This window comes from Lineus longissimus, chromosome 7 (genome assembly GCF_910592395.1).
Source record: "Lineus longissimus chromosome 7, tnLinLong1.2, whole genome shotgun sequence".
NCBI lineage: Eukaryota > Metazoa > Nemertea > Pilidiophora > Heteronemertea > Lineidae > Lineus > Lineus longissimus.
In genome coordinates, this window is record NC_088314.1 from 13,512,933 (window position 1) to 13,521,978 (window position 9,046).

Below are 9,046 nucleotides of genomic sequence, written 5' to 3' on the forward strand. Positions count from 1 at the left end.
AGGACACTTGGGAACTGCAGCCTAGTATCCAGTATCCATTTGAACGAAGTTCATTTGTGGTCATTCCTCGTCCTTGATGGGCCACCTTTTCGTGATAATGCTTGATTTTCAGCTCAGCCATGTGCGTTTTCTTTGGAATGATTGCGGGATGTTTGACGGAGAAGTGGAGTGTGGAATTTTTCAGCCTTCCTCCCACACGCAGTATCCCTTCATTGTCTAGGAATGGGTCCAATCTATGGAGGCGACTTGTCCTGTTGGTTCCCTCTCCTTGGCGTAGTTCTGTTATTTCTTCCTTGAATGCCTCTTTCTGAATAGCAAGTATAAGGAAGTGCTCAGCTTTCTTACGTGATTCTAGGCTTGATAATTTGGCTTTACCCAGCTTTTTGGTTACACAGTTGGAGAGCACGGTAATAGCAGATATCAGCCTCGACCAACCTGAGAATCTGTTTAGCCTGTCCATCATAGATGTTCTTCCTGTGGCCCTGGTAGCCATAACTGTGGCCTTTTTTACTTCTGGGTCGTCTGAATGTATGATATGTTCAGAGACAGCGTCAGCTGGAAGTTCATTTCTCCATAGGAAGGTTGGACCTTTGAACCAGTTTGACTGTGACAGGTCTTCCGCAGTCAATCCTCTAGAGGCGAAATCAGCTGGGTTTTGTTCAGTGGCTACATATCTCCATTGTTCTGGCTTGGTCGAGTCCTTGATCCTCTGGATACGATTGGCTACATAAATATGAAATCGTCTGGCTTCATTATTAATGTAGCCCAGGACAACCTTTGAGTCGGTCCAAAAATAGTTGTCGATGGTAGGATTCGAGAGTTCCCGATTCAAGAGTTCGCTTATTTTTACCGAGATAACCGCTGCTTGTAGCTCCAGCCTAGGTATGGTCACCGGTCTAAGGGGCGTGACTCTAGCTTTTGCCGTGATGAGGGAACAGTGGACTCTGTTGCTTGTGTCTACTAATCGCAGGTACGAACACTGTCCGTAGCCGCTCATTGATGCGTCGGAGAAGTGGTGTATCTCCATCAATCTGGTTTCTCCAAATTCTTCTGGCTTGCAACATCTCGGAATCTGGAGGCTTGATAATCTTTGGAGATCTTCCCTCCAACGTTCCCATCTTGGCTGGAGTTCTTCTGGTAAAGGTTGGTCCCAATCTGTCCCTTCTTTACAGAGAAGCTGGAGAATTTGTTTCCCTTGGAGTATAAAGGGAGCCAGGAACCCGAGTGGGTCGAAGATGGATGACACCATGGACAATATACCTCTTCTAAGGGGTTGTTCCTGTATCCTCAGCTGGAACTGGAAAACATCGGATTCAATACACCATTGTATGCCTAAAGCTCTCTCGATGGGCAGATCATCCAAGGAAAGGTCGAGATTCATAATTTCTTTGGCACGCTCAGATGGTGGCACAGAGTCAATGGCTTCCCGGCTGTTGGATGCAAATTTATGCAGTCGTAACTTGCCTTGATCACATATTGTCCTGGCTTCTTGAATCAGCTGTATTGCGTCTTGTACTTCTGGAATGCTAATCAGGCCGTCATCCATATAAAAATCCTTTTCAATGAAGGACGATGCTGCTGGTCCTAAATCTCGATACTTGGCCGCGATGTGCTTAAGTCCATAGATTGCGCATCCAGGGGAAGACACGGCTCCAAACAGATGAACCTTCATGCGGTATTCGACTGGCTTAGTGTTGATATATCCATTTTCCCACTAGAGGAATCTGAGATAGTCTTGATGTTCGTGCTTCACGTAAAAGCGGTGAAACATCCTCTCGATATGTACATTATTGCTATCCTTTCTTGGCGGAAGCGACATAGGACACCAATGAGGGTGTTCAGCTGATCTGGGCCTTGTAACAGGTGGTCGTTTAGGCAGGTACCCTTGAACTTTGCTCCACAGTCAAATACCACCCTGATCTTGTCAGGTTTTTTGGGGTGGTATACGCCGTGATGGGGTATGTACCACCTGACACCACTGTCTCTTTGGTCGTCAGGGACCTTCTCCGCCTCGCCTTTGGAAATGATATCTTCCATAAAGGTTTTATAATCTGTGAAATATCTCTCATCTCTCTTGAACCTGCGTAGGAGATGTTCTAGCCGAGCAGCTGCCATGGGTTTATTGTCGGGTAGCTCAGGCTTCTCACGCTTAAATGGGAGTGGCATGGTGAAGTGTCCATCATCTTGTTGTTCTATTTCCTCTCTTACAATCTTCAGAAACCGAAGATCTTCTTGAGACATCATCTTGTCGTGAGGGTTCCTCTCACAGAAATCAGATTCGAGGATTTTGGCTACATCTGGTGGCTTTAAGGTTGTCTCTTTAACAGAAGTCTTAAGGACATATTTGACTTCAGCTGGTGCATGTATTTCTCCCACTTTTATCCGTAGACCTTTGGGTACTTGTGCGGTAACCATATGGCGTGTCAGGCCGATGGAATCGCCAGAGTCCATCCTAGGGTCGACTCCACCTACAACACTCCATCCCAGGTCCGTCTCAATGGCAAAGGGTTCGTTACCCTTCCCTGCAATGCATCTTCGTGGAGTGAGTGCTTGTGAGCAGTCATAACCAATAAGCAGGCCGACTTCACAATCTAGGAGTGGTTGCAGGTGGCCTTCGACTTCTTTAAGATGAGGCCATCTTCGGGCTGTCTCTGGAGTGGGTATATGATGACGGTCTACAGGAATATAGTCTCTTGTGTAAGCCAATCTCAAGGGAATGCGGGTCGTTGATTCATATCCACGGATCAATAAACCGTGAAATTTCTTGCAGGGGACACTCTTTTCCTTAGCAGTCATAGTTGTCAACTTGAGCTCTACAGCCCTTGAATTACTGAATAGTGCCTCCCGTGTTGGGTAAATTAGCTCACTAGTCTGTGTGAGCACAAACGACGTATCAGATTGTGTGTCCAGCAAAGCATAAGTGAGATGCTCCTGGTCTGGGTTCACTTCACTGGAGATCCATACCGGTACAACCATAGAGGTCATCAGCTCATTCTCACATCCAGAGACACTGCGACAGACAGCTTCTTTGGTATTTTGGTCCTTCTTGTTGTCACTAGTGTTGGCTTTTTGGGACGTACTTCTCTGGCGATCTTCATGGAGGCTGGTGGGGTGTCTGTGATTGCATAACTTGCAGGTGCTTCTTTTTGGACACTCCTTTGACATATGTCCTTGTTTCAGACATCCAGAGCAGTAAGCCCCCTTTCTGATAAAGTCAGTTCTATCATTGGCAGGTTTCGCAGCAAAGGTTCTGCATTCTTGGATCATGAGGCCTAGTTTAGAGCAAAAGTTGCATTGAGCCTTATTCTGTTTGGCCACTTGAAAGTTGTTCTTCGTTTGCTCTTGGCTTGAAGTAGACAGGACCTTGGCTCCTATATTCCTCTGCTTGGGGTTCGATCTCTCAGTGTCTCTTTCTGTAGTTGAAGACTTGAGCGAGTTGAGTGAGGTGACTGGGTCACATGCTACTTCGGCTTCTTCCCAGATAAAGTCGGCAAACTTGGTAAAATTTGGATATGTTCCACTGGCTTTCTTTGATCTGACCACTATACGGCTCCAACGGGTGACTATCCAGTCTGGTAATTTCTGTAGCAATTTCCTGTTTTCGCGGGTGTCATTGAGAATATCTAAGCCAGAAATGTCGTCCATTGCAATGACACATTGTTGTAGGAAATCGGAAAGCTGACGGAGGCCCTTACTGTCCCGGGATGCAATCTTTGGCCAAGAATCCAACTTATTTCGGAAAGCTTCCGAAATAGCAAAGTGGCTTCCATATCGATCCTCCAGGATGGCTTTTGCTTTCTCATAAGCTTGGTCGCTTCTTAATAGGAAACACCCTCCTACCGCTTCTCGCGCTGGTCCTCCCAGATACTTTTTTAGGTATTGAATCCTTTCATGGGGAGGGACTCCTCTGTTCTCGATGAGGGCTGTGAATGAGGCCATCCAATCTGGGAATTGCAGAGTGTCACCACCGAACACGGCAGGCTCGGGGACTGGAAGGCGACCAAGGTTAACGGAGGCAGCAAGTGTTTCTGCTATGATGGCGATGTCGTTCTTAGGAGTGGGTTCCCATACTGCTGCTTCTGGTCGTAATGTTGTCTTAGACAAGTTTTTGAGGCTTGGAGGGGTATATGGGAAGTTGTCTTCATGGGCTGGCTTCTTGGTGGGAGCTTGATATGTCTCTAACTTTTCTGGCTTGGCCTCAGTTGCTGGTTCCTTAGGTGGCGTTACTGGACTGAGGTAGACTGCATCCTCATCATACACCTGTAGCCGAGCCTCTTCCATCTTAAGTTCTTTTACCATCTTCTGGTGCTCAATATTTTGCCTCATTTTGTCGAGTTTGGCTTCCGCTTCTGCCCTTCTTGTCTTCTCGGCTGCCTCTTCCTGGGCTCTTCTTTTGGATTCTTCCAGCTCTAGCTGCTGTAACATCTCTGCTCTTTCGTCCTCTTCTCTCTGTATATCCAGGGCCGTCCTCAGCGCTGCAGCCTTAGCAGCTGCTTCTCTTCTAGCACTAGAAAAGCTCGACCGACTTGAACGGCTCGAACCTTTAGAACTTCTTGATCTTCTAGATCTTTGTGATAGCAATGACCTGGCGTCATCTCCTTTCATTGATTTTGTATGAAACTCACTTAATAGCTGTTTCATACGACATGCAAGTTGATCAGTACCTCTTCTGATCTCGGAAGGGGGTGAACTCGCACAAGTGTCTCGGACTTCTTCGTATGCTTGCTGCATAAGCTCTGACTTACCCTCTAGGTCTGTTAACAGAACATCTCTATAATCTGGCGTTTGGTTTAGGTCATACTGCTTGGCTGCTCGGCCAACCTCATTTAAGCCAGATTCAAACTCTTTAAATTTGTGCCAAAACACATTACAAGTGTCTTCCTCTTTATTTCTCTGTGCCTTTTCTGTAAGTTTTCTAGGACGACCAGACCTTCGCGGTGCCTCTTGCCCTGCCTTTCCCTGCAAGGCGTGGATCTTAGACGATAGAAACTTGTCTATGTCTGTAGATTCTGACTTGATGTCATCTTCTTCGTCATTTCCTACAGGTTTCTGGGTGTCGGAAGGTTGATCCTGAAGTTGATGCGGATGTCGCGTCTCTGTCTTATCGGTTTCTCTCTGTCGTCGGATATCTTTCGATCCAGGCGTCTTGTCGTCTCTGTCAGTTTCTGAGGGTTCCTTCATGGGTAATGTATCTCTCTCAATGGCATTGTCATGCTTAGGCAACGTCACCTTGGCACCACTCTCTGTATCTGGTAGATCCGACATTGTGCTGTCCCTCAGTTGACCTTTAGCTTATTTAAAATTTAGGGAATGGTTTGTAAATTTAACACAAAACAAATGCAAAACAAAAAAACCTTACTCTCTGTTGAGGGAAAAAACTCTTACTCTATAGAATTAACCTAAAAACAAGGTATCTCTGATCTCTACTATGATTATAAATTGTGCAAATGAAAAACCAAACATAATTACTCTTAAGCTCTTAATAAATAATGCAAGGTCGGACACGTAGAAACAGTCAGGCAACGGGAATCTACCTATTTATACTCAAGCACCCATTAACATCAACAATAAGCACCAAGGTTGCAAACACTTACCCCAGTCTCTCCCTTCTCGATTGAGACAAGTCTGATCCTTTTCAGCGACATGTGACATCTAGACACCAAGTTCAACATAACAACGCACAGTTAATCTAGTCTTAGTTCTCACATATGAGAATGGTAATTCAATGTTACAGAGTCACAATGTTTATAGTCAGGCACAAAATAATCAGAGTATTTGACCATCTGGCAAAGTTCTCGGAAGTAGGTGTAGATCCTCGCTACAACAATGGTGAGCAAACTGAACTAACTGCCACGTGTTGAGTAATCTGGCAATTCAAGAATCTAGAAGTGTATTCTGTATCAACCATGGATGATGTAAGTGCTGTCTGGAAAGACCTGCTTTCGATTTCCAATTGAAATAAATATTTCTTATCTATTTCCATCATTTCTCAGTTGCTTCATAGCAGTCCTGGCAGTCGGCCAATTTCAATCACATTCCCTGTGATAACAATGTGCGTGATTGACACATATGCTCTTTTTCCCGGAATCCTGGAAGACTGGCACTCTTGGGACTGGTGCACATGGATATGCGCACGTCTTTTACTGTGACTTCTCTCAGCCCTTAGACCCCAGTTGTCACACCAATGAGTAGTAACACATTCTTTATTTGTACTGACATCTTTAATATCGACGACTTCTATATGTGGATGACGTAAAAGACTGAAAGAATATACAAAAAGTATTTTAAGTTTCTTGAAAATACTGATGCAGTCTATAAAACAGTCAGTTTCCATGATCTTTTAAAAACATTGGGAAAAATCTTCACCTTAAAGAACTGCCTAAAGCCGAACACATGGCTAAAACAACATACACTCTAAATACACCGAAATGGCGTTTAGCAATACCATTTTGCACTATTGTCTTACTATGAACGTGTATACCTAAAACTTGTGCATACATGTATGTACACAGGTATACACAACCAGTGTGTATACTGTGAATGTTCTAATCAGAAATTGTGAAATGAATTCATCTTACAAATAATGCAAGAATTTTACTCTTAAAATCAAACATAATTGTTTCTATACATTCTCTAATAATTGTTCCTTTTACATACCGTGTTTGGGCATCTGGGATCTTGGGATAGATAATGAAACTATGGATACAAATAAGCTCCTTGAAATGAATGAACTGTTGCCATGAGCAGTGATGAGGAAAAAAACATGTTCTCCTTTGTCTTAGGAGCACATGGCTAATTTCTGCTAATTACAGTAAAAATATCGGTAAGGAGTCATATAAAAAACACACTATCCTATAAAATCCCAATAGGTATATTTAGCCAGCAATATCTTTTCAGAGTGTCCTAATTGTGTACAGATTTATAAAACTATTAAAAGGACTATATACTCAGCCCAATAACACGGTAATACTAAGAAAGATGTGAGTCGGTTTTTGGTACTTGGAGTAAGGGTTTACAACCTGGGTGCTATTGTTGAGAAGCAGTGCACCAATATGTGCCTTGTGTTTACAAACAAGATAAAGGGGTAGAGGGTTGAGAAGAGAGTTGCCATGACTGTTGTTACATTAGTGCAGTTGGTAAAGCTACTGACGAAAGACTAAAGACAGAGACAAGTGAAACCGTAAGGCCCATGACGAGAATTATAAGCACAACCACACCCAAATATGCCAAACCCTTGGTGAAAGCGATATGCAATGACAGTGATATAAAGCGGTGTGGACAAAAAGCAACCAGCACACAAGTCAAACCCATACTTACATTACACCTTATGTGTCAACCTATGCAATGAAACAGATTATAATCAGCATAATTCAAAACATGTCACTCAATGACAGCAACTTCAACAGCAAATCTAAACTGGGAATAAAACATTAAATTACCTTGACGTTTTACAGATTCCGTGACATCATGAATGTCCTTAGCAGCTACTGTCCAATACTTATGTGGCGGTTTCATCATGGGCCATTCAGTTTCTTCATTGGTTTGCAGTTCTCTTGAGAAAAAAAAGACAAAAAATTCATTTTACTCTTGTCATTATAACTGTTATCAAATTCTATATGTTTTTAGGCTATATAATTCCTAATGTTTACCTGTGCATGGCAATAAATTGAACAAGAGCTACTGTCTCGTCATGGGACCATTCACCATGAATTCCTCTAGCTTGTATCTTGCTTGGGCTGGGTTTCAAAGCTTTCAGTAAAAGCCTATTGGCAGTCTGAAAATAAAGATGCAGAATTAAAGACTTCATCCTCACACACAGATGTGTCAGGCATTGTGCCCTGCCATTCCATGCCCTACCAAAGATGAGTAACATGAGAGACAACTACTTCGATTGACAATACTCATAACCAGATCATGATGATGATGCAGGCAATACTGACTCACACGTTATGCACCGTAGCATAAATAGGCATGCCAAGTCAAGCCTGACCAATGCATTTGACATGGCCTAGGCCTTCCTATAGGGAAGTGCCTTTATCATAGGCCTAGCCTGTAGCTATACATAGCTACAGCACACACAGGCTACACTCATCATCAACATTACATCTATCTGCTATCAAACTTTTCTTACTCACCAGTTGAGCAGGACTTTTCGGAGGAGAAAAAGATGGTGAGTAAGCCGATGTCCTGACTCGCTTTGCAGGTGACGAACATTTGCTGTCATGACTAGCATCAGTCACATTTGATGTGCTGCCAAGAGTGCTGGTTGACACACATGATGACGGATGATCTACCTCCTCTTCAGTCCTTTTCTGCTGCCTTTTTGCACCAAAAACGCTACTTAGGGCCCATCGTGAAGAGCGCTGTTTATGTCTCGTTTCCATGGTATCTAGAGGGCTAAAACCTGGGGATCTTAGGGGATCTCAGGCTCTTTTTGCTGGTAAATTTCATGATAAACACGATGGTGGCCACCATTTTTCAAGATCCCCTATGATAATGACAATAACCGACCTCGTACCAAGGCTACCAAACACTATGCTCATTTTCACATACATTAACCTCACTTCGATCGATGCAGATTTTTCAAGAAAATGAGCAGCAAAAGACTACCTTTTTTCTTTATAAATCTCTTCTGTCATTATTTAAACATATTCAGTTATAAAATCTTTAATAATCCATAGCTATCTTTATGAAAACAGCATTTAAAAAGACGTATTATTATTGATATATTGACCACGTGTAGTTGTTTATATGACCTTGACCTTTCATAGTAGATCATGTGACCAGTTGTCCGATCCTCTTTGGGCGCACACTGACCATATGGAACATGGCCTGGATGTCCGCCATCATGGCTATGTCTTCTTGTCGAAATCTCACTAGGACACCGATCAGCTTGTTGGCGAGATCAGGTCCTTGTAGCACTTTCGTGCTTAACGACATTCCCGCAAACTGCGCACTGCAATCGAAGACGATGCGAATCTTTTCCTTGTGCGGGTTAATGACTGCGTGGTGCGGAATGTACCACGTTTTTCCCTGATGCTTGAGC